The sequence below is a fragment of the Sphaerodactylus townsendi genome, linkage group LG03, assembly GCF_021028975.2.
Source record: "Sphaerodactylus townsendi isolate TG3544 linkage group LG03, MPM_Stown_v2.3, whole genome shotgun sequence".
Classification (NCBI taxonomy): Eukaryota; Metazoa; Chordata; class Lepidosauria; order Squamata; family Sphaerodactylidae; genus Sphaerodactylus; species Sphaerodactylus townsendi.
Window position 1 is genome coordinate 171349945 of NC_059427.1, and position 26156 is coordinate 171376100.

The 26156-nt window shown below is 47.3% G+C and overlaps 1 pseudogene; it reads left to right on the forward strand.

The window, feature by feature from the left end:
- Window positions 1-366: 366 nt before the first annotated feature.
- The window catches only part of LOC125428027, a 189787-nt pseudogene continuing 163997 nt past the window's right edge, over window positions 367-26156 (forward strand).

Genomic DNA, 26156 nt, shown 5'->3' on the forward strand with positions numbered 1-26156 from the left:
CAACACGATTTCCCCCTTGCCAGATGTTTCTCCTGGTGCTTCCTAGTCTGAGCTCGGGAGGAGGCAGGTGCCACGCCTGACAGGAAACGCATCTCAAATCACAGATACTATCCCCCTGACAGACTTTCCAACACCAGCAAATCAGTCCTGGCCATGCTACCTGCTAGCACAACTATCAGCTCGCACCCACCCAAACTGGCAGCCCTTCTGTTGTTGTTTTTGGCTGCTTAGCAAAAGGACAAACATCGGATTTTGGGCGGCTGTGCGGGTTTCCTCCAAAATTCCCAGGTTGCTCAAACTCCTCCCCGCAAGCACTGATTAACCACTGAGTGTTGCCCAAGGTTCGGCCTTGAGGGGGCTCCCAGGATAAATACCCAGCTTTGCAAACGGCTCTTCCTGACCCTTCAGAACGCCATGGGGGGATCTCCTCTCTGCCTGCTGGCTGCCCTGGTGGTCTGCTTCGCCGCTTCGTCTCACAGTCAGCTGTAAGTACAAGATGGGTTTCAATCTCCCCCCGACCCATCCAAAGCAGGGCAGCCATCTTCTGCCAAATGGAGCAGCCATCTTCTGCCAAATGGAGCAGCAGTGGCGTAGGAGGTTAAGAGCTCGTGTATCTAATCTGGAGGAACTGGGTTTGATTCCCTGCTCTGCCGCCTGAGCTGTGGAGGCTTATCTGGGGAATTCAGATTAGCCTGTACACTCCCACACATGCCAGCTGGGTGACCTTGGGCTAGTCACAGCTTCTCGGAGCTCTCTCAGCCCCACCTACCTCACAGGGTGTTTGTTGTGAGGGGGGAAGGGCAAGGAGATTGTAAGCCCCTTTGAGTCTCCTGCAGGAGAGAAGGGGGGATATAAATCCAAACTCTTCTTCTTCTTCAAATAAGGGAGGCCCGCTGCACATACTTCTTCCCAGGTCTGCAGTTAGGCACTGAGGAGATTTGTTGAATTCAGGTCTCCGTTATCTGTGAGGTGATTTCGGGATGTACTGTCGAAGGCTTTCATGGCCGGACTCTACTGGTTGTTGTGGGCTTTCCGTGGCTGTGGTCGGGTAGATCTTGTTCCTAACGTTTCGCCTGCATCTGTGGCTGAATTGCTATATGTGTCTTGGACACAGTGTGTAAAACACGTCTCTCTGTGATACTCCTCTGAAGATGCCAGCCACAGATGCAGGCGAAACGTTAGGAACAAAATCTACCAGACTATGGCCACACAGCCCGGAAAGCCCACAACAACCAGTTGATTTTGGGATGGAGTTCTCCAGTCCAGCATGTACTGCTAGAGCCAGTGTGGTGTAGAGCCATAATAGAGCCAGCATTGTGTAGTGGTTAAGAGCCGGTGAACTCTAATGTGGGGAACCGAGTTTGATTCCCCAATCTGCCACTTGAGCTGTAGAGGCTTATCTAGTGAACCAGATTAGCTTGTGCGCTCCAACACATGCCAGCTGGGTGACCTTGGTCTAGTCACAATTCTTCGGAGCTCTCTCAGCCCCACCCACCTCACAGGGTGCTTGTTGTGGGAAAGGAGATTGTAAGTCCCTTGCAGGAGAGAAGGAGGGGTAATAAATCCATACTCTTCTTCTACGGAGGGATGTGGAACTGGCCAAATCAGGGCACATCCTGATGTCTGCTCCTGGGAGTCCAGTGAGACTGGTGAAAATATTAAGATGATTGGCTGGCTAGATAAAATCAAAGTTTGCCATATTGAATCTGTCGCTAGCTCTGAGTCTAACATTCAGTACCTTCTGCCCATCCAGCCCAGTATCTGTGTCTCCAAGGTACACTGCTTCTAAACAGAGAGGCTCCATTCAGATATCGATAACCTTTGGCAGAATTCTCCACTTCCAGACAGCTTAAGCGGCTGTCCTGAATTCCAGTCTGTGCTGCATAGCTATCCAACAAATAGTAAAATAATAACTCCCCCCAGTAATAATCCCCCCCAATAATAACTTCTTCTCAACTGAAAATGATCAAATGCTTGAAACTGTCACAATGAGATGCAACTACAATGTTATTACCTCTTAGAAAGTAAGGCTGGATTTAAACATTATGTTTGTGGGGCAACAACAGTCATCCGGGGTCTTGGTTTGTCTTTTAAACTGGGCAGTTACTGGTGCAAATCCAGCCTTGAGTCCTGTCAAACAACGCGAGACTAAATTCTGAGCAGCGCTTGGGACAGTGGTTCTCAACCTTCCTATGCCGCAACCCTTTAATACAGTTCCTCATGTTGTGCTGACCCCCAACCATAAAACTGGTATATATAAAATATAAAAAGACTGTTTTCCGATGGTCTTAGGCAACCCCTGTGAAAGGGACGTTCAACCCCCAAAGGGGTCGCGATCCATAGGTTGAGAACCGCTGCCCTATGGTGTCTTTAAAATGCACCTGACTTCCCTTCTACGCAAGAGCACCAAGGCCAGGAAGACACTGGGGGTGGGGTGAAGGCCTTGCCCCCTTGGTGTCTTCCTAGTCTCAGCTCCCCTCTAATGGATCAAAGCTAGCTGCATTTTAAAGGAACTGTTCCTTTAAAACCCAGCTAACTTTTCTCTATCTGAGTGGCACTGTGCCGAGGCTGGCAAAGCACTGGGGGCAGAGGGAAGGAGTGTGCTCTTCCTGGCCTTGTCCCCACCCACAATTGGCTTCCCAACCTTGGTGATAGAAGGGAAGTTTGGTGAATTTTAAAGGTACCAACAGAGTTTTTTTTTTTTTTTGCAGAGATGTAATGTGCTGCCATCAGCTCTCCTGGAGGGAAGATTTAAGAATATAGAAGGGTTTGTTCTTGTGATCTGGTTACAGTTGAAACACTTGACCATTGTTTGTGTGCCCTAAATATGATAAGATACGCATGAAATATATGTGTTTTTTAAATCCAGCCTTACTTTCTAAGAGGTTGAGAACCGCTGGCTTAGGATCTCATTACCAGCTGATTTTCTAAGGGACTCAAAGGCAAGCAATGGCGAAGGAAAACAGCTCTATTGAAATCTCTAGTGGTGTGATGTCAAAATGTCACAAGCATAAACAGAATAACTCAGTGACTATACCCCCACCCCTTGTGCTACAGGACCCCCAAGAATGACAACAGGTAGACTCCATGGGTTGGCTGACAACCCCAGTTCTTCTCCGCTGTCCAGCCTGAGCCGAGATTCAGGAACTATGCTATTCTAAATGATTGCCTGCCCGTGTATGTTCCTGTTATTCTCGTAGCCAGCATTAAGGGGAGTTATTCATCCCAGGGCCAACTGATAAACTGCGCTAGGCAACCAGTGCCTGGTACCTGTAGCTCCCTCCATTCCAGTACCAGGAGCCTTAGTCCAAGCTCATAAACAACCAAGGCAAATGAACATTAAGAAGAAAAATATATTTCTTCAGAAAGGACGTCTTTAGCACCAGTGGACACCTTGGACACAGATGAAGAAATCTGTGGCTCACCGCTAGCTCCTCAAGTTACAGTCATCTTCCGCAAAGTGCCATTATGGCCCCCCATTTATATACAATAGCTGTTCTTTTTATTCACAGAATTTGTATCCCACCTTTCTGCCTTCACAAGGGCCACCAAGGCCAGCGTGGTGTAGTGGTTAAGAGCAGGTGCACTCTAATCTGGAGAACCGGGTTTGATTCCTCATTCTGCCACTTGAGCTGTGGAGGCTTATCTGGTGAACAAGATTAGCTTGTGCACTCCAACACATGCCAGATGGGTGACCTTGGGCTAATCCAGGGGTCGGCAACCTTTGACACCCAAAGAGCCATTTGGACCCGTTTTCCACGGGAAAAAAAACACTTGGAGCCGCAAATACTTTTTTGACATCTAAAATGAAGATAACACTGTATATATTCTCATGCAAGGAGAAGTTCCCTTCTTTGGGGCCCATTTTTACCCATCAAAGCAAAAAAAAAAGGGGGGGGGAACCTGTTGTTTTGTACATGACCAGCAATAGAACCCCCATTTCACACATTTCTCTTTTCTTGTGTTGAAAGACACTGATTATACCCCCAAAAGAACCCCCTCAAATTCCACTTGGATGGTGGATCAAAATTGGTGCCTTTAATGGGGTTATCAACTTCAAGGGGGGGCTGAACTTCTCTCACCCCCACTCCCGAGAAAATGTCTGCCATGGAGGATGGACTCGACAGCCATATTCCTCACTGAGCATGGTCCCCGCCCTGGTCCCCAAAGCCACAGCTTCTGAGAATCTACCCCCAAATGTCCTGGAATTTGCCCGCCGGGAGTTGGCAACCCGCGACAACCATGGCTGAGGATTATCCCGGCCTTCCTCTCTTCCACAATCTACAAGCTTACCTTCCACTGGCTTACTCTGAAGTAAACCTTACAAGATCCACATGCAAGGCTTTCCCCATGCGCTCCTGCCCTCTTTGGCAATGCAGAAGCAAACAATTCCCACCCTCCCCCGCCTCCCCATCAAACAACCCCAACGAGTGCAACCTTGCAGGGCTGCAGATAATAACTCCTTTAGAACCTGACATTGTCTTTCTCACCTGGACTCAGCCAGGCTGCCATCTGCCAGGAAAGCCCCTGGAGCTCTGTGGGGGTGCTGGGGGGGTCTGCAACCCAAGGTGGTGCTGCTGGGGTCCCCCATGGGGTCCCACCCCACAAGAAGGATCCGGGGAGGGGGAAATGAGGCCACCCAAAGCAGGGTTGACCCCTGACCCCCCATTCAAGTGGGGCGGACTGAGGTTAGGATTGCGCTGAAAATCTGCGCTCCTGCAACTCCCTCCCATTTCCCGCCCTTCGCCACTCACCTGTTCAAGAGGATCTACCAGTGGTGCTCCGCTCCCGCCATGCGCCGTCATCAGCCAACCAGGCAGCTGAGACAGGGAAGCCGGAAGTGGCTTGGAATAGCCATCTCGGACTGTGCCTCTCAAGGAATGGGGACTCTTTCCCATTAACCCTTCGGGCGACTCTCCGAAGAAGGCTGAGAGGAACCAAGCCACACGCAGCCGCAGTACAAGGACAAAAGAGCCACATGCGGCTCCAGAGCCGCAGGTTGCAGACCCCTGGGCTAATCATAGTTCTTCGTAGCTCTCTCAGCCCCACCCACCTCACAGGGTGTCGGCTGGTAGGATGCACCTCCTGTCTCATTGTTTTGGAACAGTCAAGCAAGAAACAGCAGCACAGATACATTCTCCTCCACAGGTACAGCCTCATCACTCCCAATGTCCTGCGGGTGGAGAGTGAAGAGAAGATCATCGTGGAGGCTCACGGCTTGGGGGGGCCGGCGGAAGTGACGGTCACGGTCTTTGACTTCCCACAGAAGAAGAAGGCCTTGTACCTGGTCAAAGATACTCTGAACCAAGAAAATGGGATGATGGTGACCCCCAGTGTAAAGGTGGGTATGTGGGGATGGTTGTACATAGCAACATCCACAAACATTCAAAAATCAGTCAGAAATACACCACCATAGTCAAGCGCAACGATTGGAAGCTCAAAATGGAGCACAATGATGACCGTTTCCGCACAGCACAATTATACCGGCATTGAACTGGGATCGTACAGAAGCCAAGGCAGAACCGGGAGGTAATACTCTAGTTTGTTCCACATGGCCCAGGTCTCTTGTATTTACCCCGTTGACAAAAGACAGGGAAATGACTTTCCCCACCCCACCCCACCCCTGCACGATCCATGCATTGCTGACTCCAAAGGCAAGAGGGAACGGAAAAATACTGGGTCTGTTCCTGTGGTGTTTGCATGGCAGTGGGGTCACATTTGGATCTTTTAAAAGGACTGCCAAACTGGCGATTTTTTAAAAGTCGCAGGGCAAGGGAAAAATAGAGGGCCAACTCCGGGGCAGACCCTGTGCAGCTTTGGGAACTGTGTGGAATTCCCAGCATTCCGGGATATTTTGACCATATGGCTAAAATATTAGGTTAGGTTAAATATTAGGTTAAAGAAGCTGGAAATCCAGATAGTTGTAGTCCAGTTTGAGAATGAGGCTGCTTCTTCCACCAGAAAGGGATGCCAGTGGTTTCAGTGGGCACAATCCTGAGCAATTCCAGGTACTTCAGTGTCCACATGGCTGGACTGCAGGCATCAAACCTATAACGTGTGGCTAGCAGACGAGCAGCAGCTCCTGGACAGTTTGCAAATGTCAGAGTCCTTCCTCTCTTGCTCGTCAGCAGAGGGCACCAACACAATGATCATGACTGTCTCCATTTAAGTCCTTGGTGACCGCAATGATAGGATAGGAGCCATGGTAATCCAGGCAGAGAAGCTGTGGCCAGATCACAGAGAGGATATTTGTGAACGATCCAATTTAATACTTGTGTCCTTGTGCAGAAGCTGGTTTGGGGTGGAGCGGCTGCAGAAGGTCTCAAGCTTAGTCCCGGTGTTTCCAGTTGAAAGGGTTATGAAGGAGAGTTTGGATGTATACCCCACCTTTCTGTCCTGTAAGGAGATTCAGGGTGGCTTACAAGCTCCTTTCCCTTCCTCTCCCCACGACAGACACCTTGTGAGGCAGGTGGGGCTGAGAGAGTTCCGAGAGAACTGTGACTAGCCCAAGGTCACCCAGCTGGCATGTGTTGGAGTGCGGAAACACGTCTGGTTCACCAGATGAGTCTCAGCCACTCAGGTGGAGGAGTGGGGAATCAAACCCGGTTCTCCAGATTAGAATCCACCTGCTCTTAACCGCTACACCACGCTGGCAGCAGTGATGGGAAGGACCTCTGCCTGGGTCTCTGGAGAGCGGCAGCTGCCAGTTGAGCAGACAGCGCTGACCTTGATGGAGCAGGGGTCTGATTCCACGCAAGGCAGCTTCGATCATTGTTCATGTGCACATACGAGTATCTTCAGGCCCAGATCTACCGCTGTTGCCCTCTGCTGGTTTGTACCGGCAGATAATTAGTTTGTGCATATCCTGGGAAACCCAACGTTTCCCAGCGGAGCAAAATAATGCCCTGACAGGAAGGAGCCATTTGCAGCCTTGCTCTAAATCTCTCAGACTGCCGGTGCTTGACTTCCCATCGATCGGATTGCCAGTTACATTTTGGGAAACGGCCAGAGATTTTGTGGGTAGAGTCTGGAGAGAGAGCGGGGTCTCAGATATAGTGCTCTTGAGTCCACCCTCCATAGCAGCCATTTTGGCCAGGAGTGCCGAGCTCTGTTGTCCGGAGATCACTTGTAATTCTAGGGCAGTGGTGGCGAACCTTTGGCACTCCATAGGCACTCCATGGCCAATTGACCATGCTGGCTGGGGCTGATGGGAATTGTAGTCCATAACATCTGGAGTGCCAAAGGTTCGCCCCCACGGATCTAGGGGATCTCCTGCCTCTACCTGGAGGTTAGCAACACTATGTCCTGACGTGTTTTCCGAGTCATGCATACTTGTGTTTGCTGGCTTTCCTTGAGAGCTGATAAGGTACCCACCCCATTAGGGGACATATGGAAATTTGTACAAATGCAGGTGCACACATGAGGTTGGCACAGTTTTTCTCCTGCATGGTGAGAGATCGGCTTCATGGTGTTTTGGGATTATAAATGACCGTGTTTTTTGCTTCTGAACCAAATATTCATTTTTGCCCTGCCTACACGCTGCAACCAAGTGGTCCACCTTTTCAAAACATAGTTTAAAGCAATAGTTGTGCATTTGTACATTTCAAAGTTTACTGATGTTGTTTGTAGTCTGCCTTTCTCACAGGGACTGGAGGCGGATTATACAGAGACAGGACAATCAACGAAATGGGATACTGTTGGTATTTGCAAGTACGCACAACCAAGAAGAGGTACAACAACCAATCACTTAAAGGAAACCAGACGCGTTGTACCTGCCGCTATTCAACATCTATATTAGATATCAGCGAATCATATATTATATAAACAACAGTGCAATATGTGGTGCAACAATCTAAAGTGCACTATACAATCTTAAAGTGCTCTATAACATATATTCCTACACAGCGTCCTGTGAGGCATTGCAGAATTGTCCAAAGCAATAGAAACGTCCTGCAAAGTAATGCAACACTCATAAACGATAGTTCAGTGTTCATAAATTCCTGTAATTTGTGCGCTCTTCCATGCTACTGAGTTCTCACACAGATGAAAAAAGATCGTAATGAACAGGATATGCGATTTTTCACGATTTTCGAACTTTGTCTTCATCAGACATCAAAGCTCCTTTTTCTAGTTGGGGTATTTCTTCCAAGTGAATACATCACATCTCATATTCCCCTCAAAGGCTGACTCTAGCAGTATTTGCAAGTGTCTGCCACACAATCCAGTTACTAAAGGGTTAACTGTGTATGTAAACTGAGTGTTGAGGTTGCAGTTTCGTGACCTGGTCTGTTGGTCAGTCTATTGGTCAGCAGATCAACATTGCCTACATGTTACCAAGCACGTACGCCAGAAATTATGAACTCTTTTCCTTTGTTCTTTGCCAGAAGCCACGATGCGATGAGGCTAGCCAGCTAGAGACAAAATGTAGTCTTGAGTGTGTATCCTATTAACATAGCATTTCTTGTTTTATCTCCATGTAACCTTCCCCCTTTTTACGCTAGTAAACTTTCTTTATAAAAAGCAATCTCTGCATATCTTTAATTTTTGCCGTTGCGCAGTTCTGCTTATTAAGAATCACTTAGAATATCTATTGAATCACTTAGAATATCTATATACAACAGATATTCGATAAACAAGATTGAGGATTGTAGAAATTGCGGAAGGGAGTTTCTTTAAACATTCCAAAAACTGTGTTGTCGAAGGCTTTCACAGCCGGAATCACTGGGGTGCTGTGTGGTTTCCGGGCTGTATGGCCGTGTTCTAGCAGCATTCTCTCCTGACGTTTCGCCTGCATCTGTGGCTGGCATCCTCTGAAGATTTCCGTTCAGCCCGGAAATCACACAGCATTCCAAGAACTGCTTCTAGAGGCCTAGTAGGGGGTCTGTCTGTCACAAGAAGCCATGCACACATCCTTCCAGGAAGTAGTGTTTTTTCCCCACTAGCAAAGACACAATTCTCTTGCTCTCCATCTCCCTCCACAGGTTCCAGCCAAAGACTTGAAGAAAGACTCCAAGCTCCCCCAGTATGTGGTTGTCCAAGCCAGCTGTACTCAGTTCCAGCTGCAGAAGGTGGTTTTGGTCTCCTTCCAAAGCGGCTACATCTTCATCCAAACAGATAAGAACCTCTACACGCCTGGAAGTGCAGGTACGTCCTTCTGCTCCTTTGGATTCTCCCGCTGACTTGCTGGCAGATCCACTTCTGGTCCAGATCTTTCTTCAGATGCCTCTCTTGCCAGTGGGGTTGAAGAGAGAGGGTTATTAATGGGAGAGAGCCGACAGAAAGATGCTGGCATTTCTTGACAAAGGCACTGCAAATCTCAACCGGTTTCAATGTGGGGCAGCTGGTGGTGGCTGAAGCCTTTGAGACCCCTTGCGCCCCCACCCCCATGTCCCATGGTAGCTACGCCACTGTACCTGCTTCTTCACTCTGTGTTGCCATGTTGTTTTCTTCCTCAGTGCGCTATCGAGTCTTCCCTGTGGGCTACCACCTGGAGCCTCTGGATAAAAACGTGATTGTGGAGTTTCTGGTAAGAGCTGCAATGAATGTGTTTGTCTGTGCACATGGTGGGGAGCAGGATCATGAAAAGGGTCTCAGCAACTCTCCTTGGTAACACCTCTCATGTCGCATTTTTGTACACCAAGAGATATTATTTCAGGCCTTGGGAGTTTAGGGAAAAAAACAGCCTTGCTGAGTTGCACGTATTGCTGCCAACTTTCCAGGTTCTGTCTGAAGATCTGGTGCAACTGATCTCTAGGTGACAGAGAAAATGGCCACTTTGGAAGATAGATTCCATGGCATTCTGGAGCATAGGTGTCAAAATTGCAGCCCTCCAGATGTTATGGACTACAGTTCCCATCATCCCCTGCCAGCATGATTCTGGCAGGGGATGATGGGAACTGGAGTCCATAGCATCTGGAGGGCTGCAAGTTTGACACCTGTGTTCCAGAGAATTGAAGCCCCTCCCCAAACCCCACCCTCCTCAGGCTCCACCCCCAAAATATCTTCTTGTTTTTCAACACAGAACTGGCAACCCTAGTTGGACAGAAACTATCCTCTTCAAGGAGTTGTCATCCAATGCCTCTGGAAGTTCAAAAGTAGGATATGAAGGCAGCTGCTTTCTCCTGTGAACAGTGGTACACTGCTTCTAATCCTGGAGGATCCATTCAGACCATCTACCCTGAATGCATCTAATTCCCTTTCAAGCTAGTATATCCTATTGCAGTGAATGCCATAAATTCAATATTTTTGAGTAGTACTTTTTGTGGTCTGACCTGAGTTTCAAGGTGGACTGACTTTTCAGGCCTGCCTGCAGTGAGGTTCACAACACTCCTAATAACAACAGCTCTCTGAGCTGTGAAGTTTTTTCCCTGGTTACAGTCATGCGCTTCTGATAGTTTGCTAACACACTGATCATGGTGAGAGAGGCCAGCAGGACCCCTGCCCTAGAAATACGATGAATATATTGACAAGAAATTTGCCCTAAGGCAAAACTTTGAGATTCTCAGTTTCCTGGTTTGTCCCAAAGAGGGGTCCCAAACCTTAACACAACCGCCCTGTAAGGTAGGCAGAGTATCACAATACGTAGCGTGACAAATGGGGTCTTAGAATTAGTAAGGACACTGAAGACCTTAGTTTTTAGGACTTACTTCTGGCAAGAGCACAGTACCAAAGCAAGCACTAGCCAAAGAAGAAGAAAACAAAACCTACCCAGCCTCTGTCACAGGCTCTTTGGCTTTACTACTCCAATCCAGTCTCCAACTCAGTGCGCCTGAAAGCAACCGAGCAAGCGACTCTCTTCTTTTATAACTAAATTGCTCTTAACTGACTCTTCACCCTTGTCTGCACAAGAAGCGTTTTTAAAAAAAAGTTTTACAATTTTTTAAAAGTTTTACAAATATATATAATATATACAAATATATACATATATATAATATTTTTATATATCAATATCTATCTATCTATCTATCTATCTATCTATCTATCTATCTATCTATCTATCTATCTATCTATCTATCTATCTATCTATCTATCTATCTATCTATCTATCTATCTATCTATCTATCTATCTATCAATATATATCAATATGTATCAATATGTATCAATATATATCTATCAATATATCTATCAATATATATCAATATATATCAATATATCTATCAATATCTATCAATATATCTATCAATATATATTTATCAATATATATCTATCAATATATAAATATCTATCAATATCTATCAATATATCTATCTATCAATATCTATCAATATCTATCTATCAATATCTATCTATCAATATATCTATCTATCAATATCTATCAATCTCTCTCTCTCTCTCTCTCTCTGTATGTGTGTATATATATATACACACACACACATACACACACACACACACACACACATATACACATATATACACATATACATATACATACATATACATACATATACATATATATACATATATATACATATGTGTGTGTATGTATATATGTGTATATATATATATATATATATATATACACACATACATATATATATACACACACATACACACACACACACACACACACACACACACACACACACACACACACACATACATACATACATACATACATACATACATACATACATATAGATATATAATTTCAAATACTGCATACAGTTATAACTGTAAGCTATATATTCACTGCCCTGATCTGGATAGGCCACACGAACCCAATCTTGTCAAATCTCGGAAGCTAAGCAGGCGCAACTGTGGTTACTCCTTGGGTGGGAGACCACTAAGCAGTGCTGCACCACCCATGGGGACATGGGGTATCACATATCCCTGGGCGCATGCCATTTGATCATGTGGTGGGGGGCACCACAATGGTTCCCTCCGTGGTCTGCAACAGGCGGCTCAGGCAGGTGGCTCAGGCGGGCACTGCGGCTACAGGAGCCAGTCTGTGGCCGTGGTGCCCATCTGAACTGCCTGTCTGAGCCTCCCGCCACAGAGCATGGAGGGAGCTGCTGCCGCCGAGACCTGAAGTGCTGCGTCGAAGCCTGACGCCACCCCAGCTGATGAGCTGCAGGAACTGTAAGTGGGGCTGGGTGGGGTGTGTGTGTGTGCAAGGAGCTGGGCTGGGGGGGGGGAGCCAGGCAGTGGGGGGGGGGGAGCCAGTATGCCCCGGGTGCCATTTTCGCCCAGTACGTCTCTGCCACTAAGGAAGTCCAGGGTGGCTTCATGGGGCAGGCCAAACCAAATCAACTGTTTGGTCCAGGCTAGCCTGATCTCATCACATCTGGGAAGCTACACAGTGTCGGTTGTGGTGGTCAGTAGTTGGGTGGGAGATCCCAGAAGTCCAAAGTTGCTGGGCAGAAGCAGGCAACGGCAAACCACCTCTGCATGTCTTTGGCCTTGAAAACTCCCTAGGGGTTGCAATAAGGTGTGACTTGGCAAAAAACAGATGAATTTTAAAAATTGTTTGTGTGTTGTGTGTACTTTTTCTCCCTTTCCATGATGACCTTCTCTTCCCTTTCAGACCCCAGAGGACATTGTGGTCCACCATGCTTCCATTACCTCTGTTTCATCCAACACCCAGCCTTTCAACTTACCTGAAATTGTGAGGTAAAAATTCTATGTATTACAGTCTGTTCAGTAGACAAACTGAAAGGTTAGCTGTGGATGAAATCAACACCATTACCTTCTGCATAAGCATAAGCATTTATTGTCATTGTGCACGCACAACGAAAATTTACAGCAGCATTCCTCGATGCACACAATTTCAGACTCATACCCCATCCTCACTTTCCCCTTCCTCCACCCATCCCTACACAGCCCCAAACACATCAACACGAAGCCACGGAGTTCAGCATAGCCACAGCTCTAGAGTAGAAGCTGTCTCTAAGTCTCTTTGTCCTAGTTTTGATAGACCTGTATCATCTGCCAGATGGTAACAGTTCAAAAAGAGAGTGTGCTGGATGAGACGGATCTCTCAGAATATTTTGGGCTTTCTTTAGGCTTCGGGAATTATAGAGTCCTTCCAAGGAGGGGAGAGGGCAGCCGATAATCCTCTGTGCAGTAGTGATCACCCTTTGGAGTGCCTTCCTATCTGCCACTGTGCAACTGGAGAACCATACACAGATGCAGTAGGTTAAGACACTCTCTATAGCACAGCGGTAAAAGGACACCAGGAGTTTTCCATTCAGTTGTTGTTTCCTTAACAGTCTCAGATAGTACAGTCTTTGCTGGGCCTTCTTAACCACCGCGGCAGTCTGCTCCTCTGGTTTCAGGTTAAACTAGGAATCCCCTGAGCCTCCAGATGCTTAAATAATTTATCTCTCTCTCACTTCCATTCTCATATTCACACATGTACACCGACTTCTGTCATCCTTTCTTTCTTAGCAAAAAAAGAACAATCTACCTGATCAAAATCTGCGTGATTGACACAAAGAGAAAAACATGATTTTTTAAAGAAAATTTTAAATGAACATGTATTGTTGACACAAATATAACGACAATCCCCAACAACATAAGTTTGTGAACCAATACAGCTTAATGAAGTGAATATCAGCTAATCAACTAACGAAATAAATAAATACATAGAAACATATTTTGAACTTATAAAATACAGTCAGAAATCCAACAGGTGAGTGTAATCTGTAGTTTTTTGAGGGCCCGAACTCTCACTCATGAGAGGTACAGTATATATACTCATGCGTATAGAAGTCGAAACCAGCATATAAGAGTTAGCGAGGCACCTAATTTAACCACAAAAAACTGGGAAAACTTATTGACTCGTGTATAAGTCTAGGGTGGGAAATGCAGCAGCTACTGGTAAATGTCAAAAATAAAAATAGATACCAATTAAAAATGTTTTAAAATATTTATTTCAAAGAAAAACAGTATGGTATCAACAATAACTTTTAAAAGTTCTGAAGTGGAATACATAACTCTCACAGACAGTATCTCTTCAGAGTTTCATAGGGAAGATGCTCAACAAGATCCCCCTTTTAAAAAGTCCCAACACGGATAGCTTATCATTACACAGGGAAGATGCATGTGTGGTGATGGCAGCCGCTGCCCCAAAGCAAGTCTTTTTTGCAGGTCTGCAAGCTCAACTGGACAGAAGTCCCACCCGCTGTCCAAAAACACTGGGTGGGGGCCGAGAAAGATGCTGGCAGCTGCTTAGAGGCATCCTATTGGCTCCCACCCTGTGTGCCTGAGGGGTGGGTGGGTGGGTGGTGTGGTGGGAGGGGATTCCCTTGCTTGCCGGAAACTCCCAATGGTTGGCGAGGATTTCCCAATGAGTATGGCTCCCTAGCATTCATGGAGCTTCCTGGCCTGAACAAAAATTCTGTAACATATAAATTTAATATTTAATATTCACACCTATTCACTGAATATTCACTGTGAACGAGGCTACTGGCCACCTGTAGTGCAGCGAAGCAACAGCCCAAGGCTTACCTGGGAGCTGCCTTTGTGTCCACATAGCAGGGAGCAGGTGCAGAAAAACACCCTCAGCTCCCAGCCTTTTTTCACTTGCCACCTGTTCCCCCCAAGAAGAAGAAGAGAAGAGTTTGGATTTATATCCCCCCTTTCTCTCCTGCAGGAGACTCAAAGGGGCTTACAATCTCCTTGCCCTTCCCCCCTCACAACAAACACCCTGTGAGGTAGGTGGGGCTGAGAGAGCTCCAAGAAGCTGTGAGTAGCCCAAGGTCACCCAGCTGGCGTGTGTGGGAGTGCACAGGCTAATCTGAATTCCCCAGATCAGCCTCCACAGCTCAGGCAGCAGAGCTGGGAATCAAACCCGGTTCCTCCAGATTAGATGCACGAGCTCTTAACCTCCTACGCCACTGCTGCTCCCCACCCGCTCCCCACCCGTTCACTCATGTATAAGTCGAGGGGGGCTTTTTTCAGCACAAAAAATGTGCTGAAAAAGTAGACTTATACGCAAGTATATAAGGTAATGTAGTTGTTTAGCTAATATTCACTTCATTAAGCTTCCCCCGCCCCCCGGCCCATCCAAGCCGCCCCTGAGCTCCTGCTGGCTCCTGTAAATGGGGCGCAGGGAGCCAGGGGTGGGGGTGGGAGGTGGGGGGGCAGGGAGGTGGTCATGCTCCCGGGTGACATTTGCGCCCGGTACGCCACTGTTTGTCGGCCTTCTGATTTTGAATGCTGTGGCATTTCTCATCCTCTCTCTTTTCTATTTTTAGTGTCTAAATTGATGTGAACGTTGTTGAAAATGTGGCTTTAAAAACGGAACTGCCGTGGTCTGAATAAAAGACAAGGCATCATATTTTAATAGCTGAAATATGGTCTTACCTGAAGCCACCTGGCAACACTCGCAGGTTAAACCCCGTCACAAATAGGGCTTACATGTCCTGGGCATATTCAGTCCCATTCTAAGGTTAAATCTGTTTTCTGTGTTCTGAACACCAAAACTTACATAGAACATTCCCGCCTGAATACGCACAGTCATACCATTCCAGATGGAAAGAAATCTGGGGCCAATGCTTATTGTTACAAAGCCAAACAGAAGCGCTAATTTTTTTTTGTCCTCAGAAGCACTTACATCTTTTCCTGAACTGTTTCTCCTCTAGTTTTGGGACATGGAAAGTTGTGGCCAAGTATGCAGACTCCCCGCAGGAAACTTTCACCACACAATTTGAAGTCAAGGAATATGGTAAGGATGGCTATTCTGGCTGAGCTTCTTGGCTGCCTTGTCTCAGGAGACATCAGTCCCTTGGCGAGTCTTGTCTGAGCCTTTCACATGGCAAGTGGCGTGCGCTGTCAATAGATGCTTGGTCACCTCTGGTCTGCAAGCAAACTGCGATCAGTGCTCTTGAACACTGCATGTGTGTGTTTGTGATTTTTGAACATTCAAAAACCTTCAAAATTGTATTCTTCCATCCCCATCTGTCTCAAGTACCAAAGAATAATTTTTGACTTTAACAAAAAGTAATGGATTCCAAGTGCGTGAAAAGAGATTCCACCTAAACATTAGGAAGACATTCCTGACTGTCAGGGCTGTTGGACAGGGAATATACTGCTTTGGAGGGTGGTGGAGTCGCCTTCTTGGGAGGTTTTTAAAGAGAGGCTGGATGGCCATCTGTCAGGAGTGCTTTGATTGTGTGTTCCTGCATTGTGGGGGGTTGGACATGATGGCCCTTGGGGTCTCTTCCCACTCTATGATTCTATATTTTTCCATGGATGCAGGCAGTCTGCAGTTCCCATGATGCACTGTGATCCTCATGCACAAAATGACACACCGGGACAGTTCAGCAGCACTGACAGACACCTGATGGCTGTGTCACAAGGCACGCACCCTCCAACGTGCTAAACCTCATCTCAAAATGTTAAACATAACTCATTCTCTTTTAATCACTGGAAGCGGAAGCAGTGGCCGAGCCAGGGATGGGCGGAGGCAGCTGCGGCAAAGTAGGATGCAATTGCACATACCTTCTCCCCACAACTGCACATGTTGGAGCTGTTCAAATGCAGCTGAACCATGTGCTGAATGCTTGGCTGCAGTGATCACAAACTGCAAGCAGGATTCGAATCCAGGCGACAAGATTTTCGGGATACGAGCTTCCAAAAGTCAACGCTCTCGTTGTCAGATCTGAAGCTTTGACTCTTGGAAGCTTCTACCCCCCAAATCTGTAAGGCGCTGCCTGACTTGAATCAAGCTGCTCTCTGGCAGAACGACACAGAACAAGAACAACAACAAGAACAACAACAACAACAACAACAACAAGAACAATAACAACAAGAACAAGAATGACACAGCTACCCTCTGAAAATGTCAGCAAGCAGGATGGGGCCGGAGCTGGCAGGGGACAGAGCTTTGCTGCTCACAACACAGTTCACTTTGCTTGCAAGCAAATCTTTGAGCTTATCAAAAGAGACCTCTGATTTGACAAAAACTGGGTATTTTCAGCGGGGGAGCTTTGTATGTGGACTGAAGTTTTGGCCATGTTCTTGGCGTCCCTGGCATGGCACTAGAGCTGGGGTCCCCAGGGTGTCTCCTGTGGGCGCCAAGGAGTCCGCTAACACCTTTTCGGAAGTCCACCACGTGTTTTTAGAAAGTAGGTGGGGACAAGTAGGGCTTTCCCCCAATAGCAGGGCTTCTGACTGGCCATTGGAGATTTGATTGGCTGTACAGATTTGTAAGAAAGGTTCCTTTGGCAGAAGCTGCCATCACGACACAACAGTCTCCCCTGTGTGACTGGTGAACAGCAATCGCCATTTTGTGGTTTCTTCCACTTTCTGTGGCAGCCATTTTGTGGCTGCATGCACTTTGCTTTCCCAGAGCTCCAAACGTACAGGCTCAAAAAGACTGGGAACCTCAGAGGTTGGTTGAAGGTTAAGTGAGCCTTGTTTCTCCTTTCACAAACGTTTGCCATCTTCTCTTTCTCTGTTTTCCTTGCAGTGCTTCCAAGCTTTGAGGTCATCCTGATACCCCATGAGATGTTTTATAATATTGATAGAGACGATGATTTCAGAGTGTCTATCACTGCAAGGTGGGTGTGTGCTGCTACTCAGAAGGTGAAGAAGGTTCCATCTGATACTGGCTATCCTCTGTGTGACATCAGAGTGTTTTATAATCGAATATCTGTGCATATCTGCACCGTCTTTACTTGGGAATGAAGCCCAGGCATCATGACCGATCATCCACAGGACTGAAGCACCTGCAGCCCTCTAAAATCAGGGCGAAGAGAGTCACGCATCCATTTCTCACGCTGCGTCACCAGGTCTATATGAAATGCCTGGATTTGAGACAGTCTCGTTGCCCTGAAGTGCTCTCATGAAAATGACTACCTTATGACATTATCTTTGAAGGGCAATGGGTATATTTAGTATATATAATCCTGTCAACGGAAATGTGGATTGTGCGGCACATCAAATTAGAACGGTTTATCTCTTCAAAGGCCAGCCATTTTACCTCAGCAGTTCATGAAAACATAAGCAGAACTTTGCTTAAGCTGAGAGAGAAAACATACAGTATATACATTAACAAAGTACCACCAATAATAGTTACATGCAGGGCTCATGGTTTGTTACAGTTACAATATCTTATAGTCAGAGTCAGAGCACTTTCTATATATCATTTGGTTTACAAAGTAGTATACAGAGCACATCTTTCACTTATATTAGTCAGGCAGGCAGTCTCCTAGTGCAGTGATGGCGAACCTTTTCGAGACCGAGTGCCCAAATTGCAACCCAAACCCGCTTATTTATTGCAAAGTGCCAACACGGCAATTTGATCTGAATACTGAGGTTTTAGTTTAGAAAAAACGGTTGGCTCCGAGGCGTGCGTTACTCAGGAGTAAGCTTGGTGGTAGTCGGTGGCTTTGCTTTGAAGCAACCTTGCAACTCTTCCAACGGGTGAATCATAACCTTAGGAGGATTTACTCAGAAGCAAGCCCCATTGCCAGCAACCGAGCTTACTTCCAGGTAAAGGATTGCGCTTTAGTTCTTTGCATGAAAATCAGTGGGGTTTAACAGCGCTTAACAGGGTTACCTACACTGCTTCCCCAAAACTAGGTTTTAGGTTTTAGGTTAATAATCGAGCCCGGTGGCCCAGGCCAGCCTAGATGTATGTGGGGGGCGGGGGGGGGGGACTGTCCTAGTGTGTGATGAGGGAACAGAACACGACCAACGGATTTAACTGTCACCTTTAGAATGTTCGTGCAGCTTCCCAGAATTCCCTGCTGCTTCTGCTGCTAAACACGCTTGCACGAACAAAGGTTTGAAGTTCCAACTTCAATCTTGGAAGCGCGGCATGGAACTATTTGTTGTTTTAAACCCTAAGAAAGGATTTTAGGCAGATTTTTCCAATCAGCCTCTCTGTCAACTACTCAGTTCAACATGTCCAAGCCAGTCGACAGCTTCACCTGTCCAAGTCTCCGAAGGGATGGCCTCAGGCATAACAGTTGCAGTGCCACCACACAGGAGACATTTTCACAAGGAGTGTTCAGAATAATTTTCCTTTCTCTACTGCAGAAATGCAATGTGGAAAGCAGTTGGGCTATCTGAATGGTCATAGAAGCGAGGGCTGCCAGCCCTGCCCCCACCCACCCACCCCCAGCCACCAGCCACTCACTTGCCTTGAAAGCCCCTTTCTGGGGCCAACAGATGTGGGCTGCCACTTGATGGCACCCAAACACACCAGTTTTATATTATTTATTTATTTGTTTGTTTGTTTGTTTATTATTAATATTTATATTTATATACCGCCCTCCCCAAAGGCTCAGGGCGGTGTCCATCAACACTAAAACAATTTAAAACATCAAATACATAATGTACAATAAAATAATATATAAAATACTAAACTACAGATGGCTGTACTATACTATATATATGTGAGTAGAAATACGGCTGCTGCGGCGTGATCCATCTTTGTCATTCCGTGTCTTCATTCCATAGCTTCCTCTATGGGAAGAAAGTGGAAGGCATGGCCTTGGTCCTCTTTGGAGTGATTGTAGATGGTAAGAAGCTCTCCATCCCAGACTCGCTGGACAGAATTCCGGTAGGTTAGACCAGGCTCAGATACCCCTATGTGTGAATGCATGTTGCTGGTTCCCTCTGGGGTTGGCTTGGAAGGACTGGCAAATGGTGTTCCTTTTTTTCTTTTGTTTCAGATTATCGATGGTGATGGGGAAAGAGATGCCGTGCTTTCAAAACAGAAGCTACAGAAACAATTTGCCAAATCCGGGGAGTTCAGGGATCTTCTTGGGCATTTCCTCTACATTTCTGTGACTGTGATGACAGAATCAGGTGAGAAAAAGACTTTAAGTTCTAGTGAAATGGTGGGAGGGTCATTTGTGGAAAGAGAAGTATCCACTGTTTAGCTACTCCCTGCAAGAAACACAAAGTCCTCCTGGGTCCAGGCCTCATCAGCTTATTTATTGTATTTGTATCCCGCCCTATCTCCGCAGAGCTCAGAATGAAGGACCTCAGAATCTGCTGGATCAGATCAGAGGTCCATCTAGTCCAGCATCCTGTCTCACACAGTGGCCATCCAGTTTTCCTTGAGGGCCAACAACAGGGCATAGAGGCCAAGGCCTTCCCCTGACAAGAACACCAGAAGAGCCCTGCTGGGTCAGACCAGTAGAGTCCATCTAGTCCAGCATCTTGCCTCACACAGTGGCCAACCAGTTCCTCTGGAGCTCCAGCAATAGGGCATAGAGGCCAAGGCCTTTCCATGATAAGAACATCAGAAGAGCCCCGCTGGATCAGACCAATGAGGGTCCATCTAGTCCAGCATCCTGTCTCACATAGTGGCCATTCAGTTCTCCTTGAGGGCCAACAACAGGGCAGAGAGGTGTTATGCTCCCTTTCCACCCCACATCTCAGAACACGCATTCAAGCCGGGATTTTTATGGATACAATATATATGTGAAATATATTTCTGATTTGTATTAATGCCAACAGCTATATATGGTGTGGAGCAGGATGGAACAGGCTAAAAGCAAGTCTGGAAAATAGCAAACAGTCAGTAGAGAGTTAATCTACCCATTTGTTCCCTTGATGTCCATACCCAAGCCAGAGCTACAGTTGATAGAGTTGTAAATGTGCACTATCCCTTGAATTGAGATGCTGCAACCCTTCTCCCCTTCAGCTGTTCCTAAAACTTCCTAAGTGCTCCCATCCCTGGTTTAATCTCGGTGGCTCTGCTAAATTACAATAGCCAGAAACTTACTCTGCCAGCCACCTATTCAAGGTGTTTCTAATGTAATCAAGAAACAATTGGCTACCAATCCCCTGGGTTTAGAACAATAGATAGAGATGCTAATTAGCTCAGCCCTGCAACCCAGCACAGATACAAGACACAAAACCTAATGCAAAGGGTCTCTTTTCCCGCCAAACCAGCGATCCACCCTATAAAAGTCCTGCTCACCTTAAGCTCATTGCTCATTTTTAACCTGAACCTCCCTTGGTCAAGTTAGTGTGAGACACGATATTGTCTTTCTACGGGATCTCTGTGCTGGCATAGAGTCCTTGCAGCACTCCTCTGCGTCGGCTGCATTTGGAACCATTGGAGTAGCGATATCACTCCTGCTGCCTCCCAATTCCCTTTCTATCGGCATCCAAACCTATTTTTCCTCGCAGCTTTTTATATCTCTAGGAACTTTGGCTGTGTATGTGCCTCCATATCTTACTGTATGTGTGCTTGAAACCAAATTTATATAAACATTTAAAACTTGATTTGGACTCCTTATGTTACTCTGCGGAACACTCCTTGCCATATTTCCCTGTATACATAGTCTCAAAGATTCCAACCTAGCCTCCTCTCGCATTGCCAAGTGAGTTATCTCCCCAAAGCTCTGCCAAGCTGAGTTGCTCTCCCCAAAGCTCTGCCAAGCTAAGTTGCTCTCCCCATTGCTTTGCCAAGCTAAGCTCGTTCCTCAACGTATTTGCCAAACCGTGCTATTCTTCCCCATTGCTAACCCCAAAAGAAATCCTTCCCCCTGTTAAGCTAGGTAACAGAGGCCAAGGCCTTCCCCTGATAAGAACACCAGAAGAGCCCTGCTGGATCAGACCAGTGAGGGGCCATCTACTCCAGCAACCTGTCTCACATAGTGGCCATCCAGTTTTCCTTGAGGGCCAACAACAGGACAGAGAGGCCAAGGCCTTCCCCTGACAAGAACACCAGAAGAGCCCCACTGGATCAGACCAATGGAGTCCCTCTAGTCCAGCATCTTGCCTCACACAGTGGCCAACCAGTTCCTCTGGAGGTCCAGCAACAGGGTATAGAGGCCAAGGACTTTTCGTGATAAGAACATCAGAAGAGCCCTGCTGGATCAGAGCAGTGAGGGTCCATCTAGTCCAGCATCCTATCTCACATAGTGGCCATTCAGTTCTCCTTGAGGGCCAGCAACAGGGCATAGAGGCCGAGGCCTTCCCCTGATAAGAACACCAGAAGAGCCCCGCTGGATCAGACCGTTGAGAGTCCATTTAGTCCAGCATCCTGCCTCACACAGTGGCCACTGGTTTTAAAATGGTTTTAAAAATGTACACTCTCCTCCCCAAGATCTGGGGTTTCACTCTCTTATCTGCATCTTTTTCTTGCTTTTGCAGGCAATGATATGGTGGTGGCCGAACAAAGTGGCATTAAGTTTGTGACATCTCCCTATGAAATTCACTTCACAAAAACCCCCAAGTACTTCAAACCAGGGATGCCCTACGAGCTGATGGTACAGTAATATTGATTAAAGTCTTGTTTCTTCTTGTGGCCCAGTCTTGGCGTTGAAACAGATGGAATCAAGAACACACATCTTGGTCTGCCCATAAAATGCATGCCTCAATTTGCCTCAGGGCCAGATAGGAAAGTGCGTGTACTTGGTTGTGTCTCTTTTAAAGGAAGCATTTTTTCTTTGAAAAACTAATTGAATGGGGGAGCCCATTTCAAAGTCTTTTTCTGCACAGCCCAAATAAAACGCCTTGCTGTGCATTTCATGCTTTTCTGTCTAAGTGTAGTATCTTACATTTATCTCTGTTGAAATTCATTTTGTTTGTTTTGACCCAGCTCTCTAATCTGTCCAGGTCATTTTGAATTCTGACTCTGTCCTCCAGGCTAACCCTCCTATTTTGGTGTCATCTGCAACTTTGATTAGCATGCCCACTATTCAGTGGTGGGATCCAAAAATTTTAGTAACAGGTTCCCATGGTGGTGGGATTCAAACTGTGGCGTAGCGCCAATGGGGCTGGGCTGGGCACGACGGGAGCGTGGTGGGGCATTCTGGGGGCGGGGCATTCCTGGGCGGGGCTGTGGCAAGGATGCAGCTGCTGTGCCGGTCCTTGGGCGGGAAACAAATGCACGCAGGTGCAGGCTGCCGTGCACGCCGGTGCACCTCCTGCTAGACTGCTTCAAGTTCTGCAAGCTACTGCTGAGAGGAGGGGCGTAGCTAAGGCAAAAATCACGTGGCAAAATCACCAATTAGTAACCCCCTCTCGGCACACACAAATAATTAGTAACCTACTCTCAGGAACCTGTGAGAACCTGCTGGATCCCGCCTCTGCCACTATTCCATCATCCAAGTCACTGATAAAAAATATTGAATAGCACTGGGTCCAGGACAGAACCCTGTGGAGCCACTTGACTTGTTCGTGTGCACACTTGCCTGCTCTGTCCTTGCCACCGTTGCCCCCTTTTTGCTCACAGCTTTGGCAGCTGCTTCCCTTGCCCCCCCCCCCCGAGATCCGGCCCTGTTGAAGGGTTAAACCTCTTCCTATGCACAGGCCTGAGACAAATCGAGCTGGCTTCAGCCTGCAGTTTGCAATGGGTGGACTAACACTGTGAATCTGTGTATCATCTGGTTGAGCCCACAGGATCAGTTAAAGCTATTTTAAAACGAGAGTGAGAGCCGTACGCAGCAGTGAAGTTATATGGTGATGTTCCAGCCGGAGCAAGGAAGCGAGCGGGGCTCAGCAGAGGTTTCTGTCTTGTGCACGGCTTCACGGTGCTCTTCTGATTTCTCTCAGGTCTTTGTCACCAACCCTGATGGCTCCCCAGCGCCAAACATCCCCGTGGCATCAGAGCCCATCGCAGCCGAGGCAGTCACCCAGAACGACGGAACTGCTAAGCTGATCCTGAACACACCAGGGAATGCACAACAGCTCCAAGTCACGGTGAGTTGTTGAGAGATTGTGCCAAGTTTCCCCGGGTGCGTTGTGGTTGGTAGCCCCCGTCTACACACAAAGCCTGGTGAAGCTTTTGAGGGGATATCCAACTCAGTTCACCCAAGCCAAAGAGATGAAGGGACATTTCCTTTAATCCTCCCTGGGTGATGCACTGATGCCAGGCCCTGTGCCGAATCTGATGGACAGGGATAAGAACATAAGAACATAAGAACAAGCCAGCTGGATCAGACCAGAGTCCATCTAGTCCAGCTCTCTACTACTCGCAGTGGCCCACCAGGTGCCATTGGGAGCTCACGTGCAGGATGTGAAAGCAATGGCCTGCTGCTGCTGCTGCTGCTCCCGAGCACCTGGACTGTTAAGGCATTTGCAATCTCACATCAAAGAGGATCAAGATTGGTAGCCATAAATCGACTTTTCCTCCATAAATCTGTCCAAGCCCCTTTTAAAGCTATCCAGGTTTGTGGCCATCACCACCTCCTGTGGCAGCATATTCCAAACACCAATCACACGTTGTGTGAAGAAGTGTTTCCTTTTATTAGTCCTAATTCTTCCCCCCAGCATTTTCAATGGATGCCCCCTGGTTCTAGTATTGTGAGAGAGAAAAATGTCTGTTTGTCAACATTTTCTACCCCATGCATAATTTTATAGACTTCAATCGCCATATCCCCCCTCAGCCCGAGCTCTCTTTCTCCAAACTAAAAGAGTCCCAAATGCCTGCAGCCTCTCCTCATAAGGAAGGATTGCTCCAGAGTCACCTTCAATCATCCTCGATTTGCCCTTCCTCTGCACTTTTTTTCTATCTCCTCAATATCCTTTTTTGAGATGTAAGCAGCTTAAGAACTGAACACAGTACTCCAAGTGCGGTCGCACCACTGCTTTATATAAGGGCATGACAATCTTTGCAGTTTTATTCTCAATTCCTTTTCTAATGATCCCCAGCATAGAGTTTGCCTTTTTCACAGCTGCCATGCATTGAGTTGACATTCCCATGGAACTATCAACTAAGACGCCCAAATCCCTTTCCTGGTCTGTGACTGATAGCACTGACCCTTGTAGCGTGTATTTGAAGTTTGGATTTTTTGCCCCTATGTGCATCACTTTACATTTTGCTACATTTGAACTGCATGAAATCTACGTGTATGTATGTGCTTCATATGTTCACTACTTTGAGGCAGCCTGGGGAAGAAACCCTAAAACTATCCTAGGGCCCAAGAGGGCCACCTAGAGTATCTGGGGTTTTACATTAGGACAGCTCATTCATTTCCATTCCACATTGCACCATCCTTAATCCCTTTTGGGCAAAGGGCAGTCTGGTTTGAGCCAGACCACTGTTTGTCAAGGAAGTTCAGAGTCGTTGCCAGATACTTGTTGGAGGTGGGACTATAGTTTATTCAGCTCTGATTGGTAACAGTGGCCTCTGACATCAGAGGTTGTGCTTTGCAGCCATTCGCTGCAAAGGACACACTGAAACTTCAGTTGCAAGAAATACTTGAGTGAATATGGGGTGTTTGTGGGTGTTCCTTAGCCATGGTGCTCCCAGGGCAGATGCGGTGGGCCTGGAATTCCCGACTGCCACACGAGTAGTGAGCTACCAGTTGCCTCTCTGGCATGCAAGGGCCGACTGGCCGGCAAAGGAGGGAGCTGGAGGCCCCCCACCTCACTGCTTCCAGCCTCATCACAGACAATGCAACTCCAGAGGTGACAAGGGCTGACTCTATAAGCACAGGTGCTCAGGCATATGTGGCCCCAGCAGGGAGGCTGGTGGCTTCAGTAGTTCTACTGTGCTGAGCAGAGGTGTATCTAGGGAAAATGGAGCCTGGGGCAAAATCTGAGTTTTCTCCACCTCCTGGGCTCCATTTTCCCTAGATACAGGAGGGGGAGAGAGAGAGCCACCTGCCGATCTCACAGAGGAGTGCCACATTGACGACATCATCCAGGTCTACTGTCCAAAGCTGGCCAGGCACCCACGTCTACCACCTGAAGCTGGCAATGGTGCCCAGGTCTACTGCCTGGAGTCGGCAAGTGCAGCCCGAACCCGGCACCCCCTCCCCATGATTGGATGCTGTGCGCCCAGGGACAGGTGACTCCACATGTCCCTGTGGGCAATACGCCCCTGGTGCTGAGACACCGAGGGGCAGTACCATCTCTTTCTGGTGCTTCAGCCTTGAAACCATCCCAGGGGTAGTGTAAGGAACTTGTAAAGTCCAGGCCAAAAGTAACATTTGAGTTCTTTATTGATCTGGCATTCTAAGTCAATCACAAGCAATGCGGGAACTGGCCTCCCAGCGTTCAAGCAGCCGCTTTTACAGGCTCCCCTCCCAGTTCCCGCCAAAGTTAGATAAACACAACTGTAGTTCCCATCCGAAAACGACATTGAAACAGTTTCACACAGACAGGCAGGGGAGGCAGAAGATACAAATGTTAGAAAGTGCAGATACTAGAAACACTCCCCAAATCTGGGCTGCGCGCCAACCTTGGCAGAGGAAACCTTCCAAGGTTAAGCAGCAACCTTACAGGTAGCGCCCAG